Here is a 5,972-nt window from a genome sequence, read left to right as displayed (position 1 = left end):
AAGGATGAGTTTTGTAAGCATTAGTATATTTTTATTATCAAATTGTTTGTGTTCACATTGATAAGTCAGTGTTCGTGTTCTGTTTTCTAACTTCAAGTGGATTTATATTTACATTAATAAGTGTAATTTCCAGTAACATAACAAATTTAATAAATGTTAATTAGGTATTAGTTACTGCTATAGCCATAACAAATCATTAGAATCATATACATAATCCCAGTACTTTTTTATAATCTAGTTTTTAATATTTTGACATTTAAACACACATTTTGTTAAATGTCATTCAGTTAACGTTTAAAGTTATTGTTCTTGAGTTCTTGTTGTTATTACTATTATTATAAGCAAGCTGATCACAGTCAGATGTTATTAGATCTAAAACTTCATTAACTTAAGAGCCATGTATGTCTCTCTCATTATCATCCACCATCTAAGAACTACACAAACACTTTGTATTCCTGAAGGGACAAAGGGAATCCAGGTGTTTGCGCTAGGAGGTCCCTTACTCAAGTAGCCTTTAATCTTACATCCCCCTCCCCAGAGCATGGCTTTCACCATTAGTCTGTTCCCGTTTCAGCTTGCCTTGGGAAGATCCAGATCATGACCTGAGAGGGCAGCCACGTATGGAGGTTCGTCATCCCCGGGGAATACCTCGCTAATGGCACCCTCAGGAAATAAACAATGATGGTCCCAGCACAGATCCCTGAGCAGCCATTTTCAACCAGAATTCTGTATGTGGTAGCACCAGACTACGCAGTGCCACATCCCACACGACAGCCATCTTCATGTTGCTATACTTACAATACAATTTAGTACTGGAAATACAATTCTGTCGAGCATTATGTAAGCACAAGTTGTTAATATATCTGAAATTGTTCATTTTCTTGGCTTTAAAGAATCTCTGAGTGTTTGACTGTTAGAAATTCACAAGTTATTTTCTAGCCAGCTGAGTTATGGGGAGGGAGGGCAAGCAGTAACGTAAGGCATTTTGCTGCCTCCTTGCCCTTTCCCCTCTTTGTGTGACAGCTCATGCTTACAGATATTTTGCATCCAGTACAGCTGTATTTTCAAGAATATTTAATTCAGCTAATTTCATCTGCATGTTTTTCTTTATGTGAACCTGTAAATTACTGATTTCACCACAAATATTTTATTTAAGGAGATATGCAACGAGCACATGCTGCTGCTCAGGAATGTTAATTACATTTAAAATTAATGTTTAACACATGGGTTACATACAGAGGAGGATGTATGCAACCCACAAACTTAATTTTTCATGGCCTTGCTATAAGGGTAAAGATAAATTTCCCTGTCCCATTTCAGTATGATCACAGTTTGGCAACATGTTAAATAAGTTATCACTTTGTAACGACTAGGTGTTTTAAAATATCCGAGTTTCTTGACTATCATATGGTAGCTACAAACATAATTCATCTTACCCAATCACGTTTACACCATGCCCCGATTTACGCCGGGGTTACATTCCACTTCTTCAGGGTCGTTAGCTGAAGCAGCGTAAATCGAGGAAGAATTAATTGACACTGACACTGGCGCCGCCTGGGTACCAACTTCCTGTGCCGCGTTTACGCTTGCGTTTTCAAATTTTCTCCTTATTTTTATTTTTTTATTTTTTCCATTATTATCTTAAAAGGGTGTAGAAATAGATCATGTTTTAGTAGATAATAGAAGGCACACAAATATAATTAATGTGAGGTCTTTCAGAGGAGCAGATTGTGACACTGATCATTATCTGGTGATAGCGAAAGTGAGGGAGCAGCTTTCAGTAAGTAGACGAACTAAACAAAATTTTGACACAGAAAGATTTAATTTGAAAAAATGAAGTGGGGGAGGGGCAAAGGAACAATATCAAGTTGAAATTTCGAATAGGTTTCAAAATTTAGAGACAAATGAAGATAATGAAAGTGTGGACATCAACAGGGAATGGGAAAATGTCAGAAACTGCATCAGAATTTAAACCAAAGAGAAACTAGGATACTACAGGAGAAAGCAAAATAAACTGTGGTTTGATGAAGAATGTTCAAAAGTAATAGTTCGAAGGAAGCAAACAAAATTTCAAAACAAATGCGGATAATCTATGTAACGTGAGACATGAAGTTAGTAGAACTTTTAGGAATAAGAGAAGCGAATACCTGAAGGGCAAATTTGCTGAACTTGAGACAAATAATAAGGAAAAAAATATCAGAAACCTGTACAGAGGCATTAATAACTTTAAAAAATGATACCAACCTCAGACCAATTTGGTAAAGAATGATAAAGGCAATTTGTTTTCAGATCTAATAGAAATTGTGAATAGGTGGAAAAATTTCTTTGAAAATTTGTTAGGCGAGACTATATGCGAGGAGTGTTTCACCTCACTACCTTCTTTGCTTAATATTTTATTTTATAGAATGTGTCACATCATAGAAGAAGTTCAGAAATTCCTTCACAGCTTCCTTGCCAACTTGACCACAGGGATAAATATGTATGGATTTATACTCACAGGAAAATTGTTAACTAGAAGACTATAAAGCTGGAACATCCTTGGGTCTTTTGGGAGGAGCGTAAAAAAAGAGAAATGCAAAAATCTGTTCACGCTATCCGTTTCCAGAAAGTACGTCGGCTTGAAATTGCTCCATTCTGCATAAATGTCACTGTAGATTTTAAACCTCCACATTAACACCAGATGTAGTTTGTAATAGGCCATTTGTAACACATACTGATTCTGTGATTCTAACAGTTTTCTCCGTCTGTAACCAGAACAAAGATTCCAGCACACAATATATTTTGTATTATTAACAATGTAAAATTAAATCTGGGCGTGTTTCAATCACTCATCACTTCCAGGCCCTTATGCAAACAATTCCTTTTATGAAACAGGGTTATATGTAACTTTCCAATGTGTATAAATTTGCATCACAAATATTTAAAAAGTAAGTTGAAAATTAAAATTAAAAATTGTAATCTGCAGTCTGGCAATTAACATAATATTGTAAAAACTATTCACATGTAGGCATGCACATTTTTTGGCCCTCTGGGACGCGATAAGTGTGTATTCATTTCTTGGTGCCTTCTTGGGTAGGAGTCACAGTCTAAAGGAGACACATCCAACATTACAGTCTCCAATACAATACACACACACACATACACCTGACATCCTTCAGATGATGACGCATGGAGAGACACTACAAAATGAACACACACACATTGTGCTGTACAAAATTATTTTAATATGGTCTATATTTAATTATTTTGAATAACTAAACTTGTGATTACTGATTGATGTGACTAATTATAGGACTGTGTGTTATTTGTTTTATATGCACAACTTGTTGTTTCTATGTAAGATTTGAGGTTTTTTACAGCGGTGATTATGAAGATTTCTGTCTTCTGGGTTGTTGCGGTGTGTAGTCTGATCGATATTAACCAACGTTTCAGAGATCATACTGCCTCCGTCATCAGGGCGATGAATATGCCAATAGGGTATGTGGGGCTAGGTTTATAGGTGCCGGAATGTGAATGGATTTTCTAATTTCTAAATCTAATTTAATTTTAATTTTTCTAATACATAATTTCTGACAGTGGCAAGTAAAGAATAAGAAATGTGTCCATGATGGACCAAAGGCAGTCCACAGTGGCTGAAACTTGATGCCCAGAATTTAATTATACATTGATGAAGATGATGATATATTGTGTGTGATAAAGTTTGTTCCTATATACATAACAGCATAACAACAAGGTGCAAAGAAAAGAATATTTGAGTCTTCTCTGGTGCAAACTTGTACTTTACTAATTCATTTACAAAAATGGAACAAAGGTCCTATATCAGCAATGATATTTACACTTCTATTTGCACTCCAACTGGCATAAGATCTAAATTTAGAAGTATATAAATACACATTATTTTCCTTAATAGCGTATAGTCCACGTGGTCAGATCATAACCTCAAATGATATTTTTATCATTATCAGACACCACACAAAATATGAGCTGCCAACACACCGTACAAGGTTGCACAAAATGTGTCCAACATGACAGCAGCATGTCTAGCAGCATTGTGTCGATTCCAATGAAGTCTGTGGGCCAGATGCTGGTAAGACTGTGAAGGACTTCAGAAACGTCTGATACACAGGCTCATATATATCATAAATCAGACACAGCTCACAAAATGCATATGATAAAACTGTCTACAAATCTGTGCTCTATAATTGTCACAGAAGTGCTTCTTTTTTCCTATATAGTATTTATTGGGTGTGTGATTTATCAAGTCCTTCACAGCCTTACAAGCGCCTTTTGACTTGACCAACTGAACCATTCCCTTGTACGACATTTAGATGCACAAGCAACTTGCCTTGGTCTCCCCTAAATACCGATTCAAGATTAAACTTCCTAATTCTAGGCATAACTGTACTGATTATACGGCCAAAGGAATCTGGTGATACTGGGAACTACCCCTTCTCCAAGTGCCTCAACACTGCGGGTCCCAACTTTTCGTTGGCTTGATGTATAGACATTTGGTAGGACTCCCTGGACGAGGGATCGGCCCTTGGCAAGGCCTCTCTCTACCTGTACACAGGACAGCACAACACAGAAAAACTCGGACAAACATCCATGGCTTGAGTGGGATTCGAACTCACGGTCCTGGCGATCAAGCGGCACAAGTCCCATGCCTCAGACCGCGCGGCTACTGCGGGCCCCAAAAGGAATCTGGGAGTCTAAAATGTCAAATTTCGGAAATTGGGTGTAAATTAGATCATAATGCTAATTCACTTTATTGATAGAGCTACCAAAACCGGTTGAACTTCTTTATATTCCCGAAAGATGGCATAAAAACCATGAACGGTCCTCTGTTCATAGTACCAAGAGTACTCCATAGAGTGCACCCGCTAAAGCACAATAATATTGATTTTAGTTGGTTAGGTTTCGCCTGCGTGAAAGAACGCTCTATGGAACACAGAGTTCAAGACCACGAATGAAATGAGGCAGTGAAACCAAAGAGGGAGGGGGGGAGTGATCATTTACGGCTGGTAAAATTTATTTTACCCATTACTTTTACGAGCTGCATACGAACCTGTCCCTCTGATCCAGTAACCAAATCAGCCAACATTTCTTCATTAAATCTGGTGTGAACAGAGTGCACTGCAAGCCTGTTTAAGGAGCAATTAGATTTGTGTCAGCCCAGCGGAATTCGGCGTACTAATTCACATAGAATTCACAATATTCTTTATTAAAATCCTCCCTCAAAAAAATAGAGATTCTGGAACGAACTTTGGATTAATATAAGACACAAAATGTCAAGTACAAATTGTAGGCATATATGAAAAATATAATTCTCACGTATCATATATTAGCCAACATACAAAAATGATAATATCGCATGCGTCGCGTTAAAAAGCAGATGAGCATAAGAACAAGTCATTTGTCTTTTACCTTTGATTGCGCTTAGTCCAGCTTAGTTCGTTGCAAATATTCCGTCCCAGTCAAAAGACACGGACAACATTTCGGAACAATTTATTAATCCAACAGTTGGAAATTGTTAGACCCAAGCCCAACACATAAGTCCGGGAATCACCCATTGTCGGCTGTACGTGAATACTTATTCGAAACACTCCGTATCTGGCGGCCATAGTCTATCATGATCCTGGTTTTATGTGGACTATGGGGCGAAGTTCCCTCCCTCTCTGTGACCAGTCTTGTTTCTGGGGCCCACCTAGCCTGGTATCCCTTGACCACCGAGGGTAAAGCAGGCCGCAGCGTGAAGAAGACGCTTGAGCACAGGAACAATTATCGTATCAACGAATTATCTGAGGCAGAATCAGAATCAACGCCAGAAAATTCTCAAACTTAACGAAAGTAAAACCACGAAGTACTCAAGACAAAGCTGACAGGTTATCCAAGCGATTTTAAGTTCGAATCTCGTACAACGACACAATCCCCACCTTGTCGAAGGCAAATTCCTTAGCAGTTCCTCAAATCCC

This window comes from Zootermopsis nevadensis, unplaced genomic scaffold (assembly GCF_977971745.1).
Source record: "Zootermopsis nevadensis isolate Lab colony 2312 unplaced genomic scaffold, Znev_1.0 Znev_ptg000023l, whole genome shotgun sequence".
NCBI classification, from domain to species: Eukaryota; Metazoa; Arthropoda; class Insecta; order Blattodea; family Termopsidae; genus Zootermopsis; species Zootermopsis nevadensis.
The sequence above is the reverse complement of the archived record's forward strand: the minus strand, read 5'-3'. Positions refer to the sequence as shown.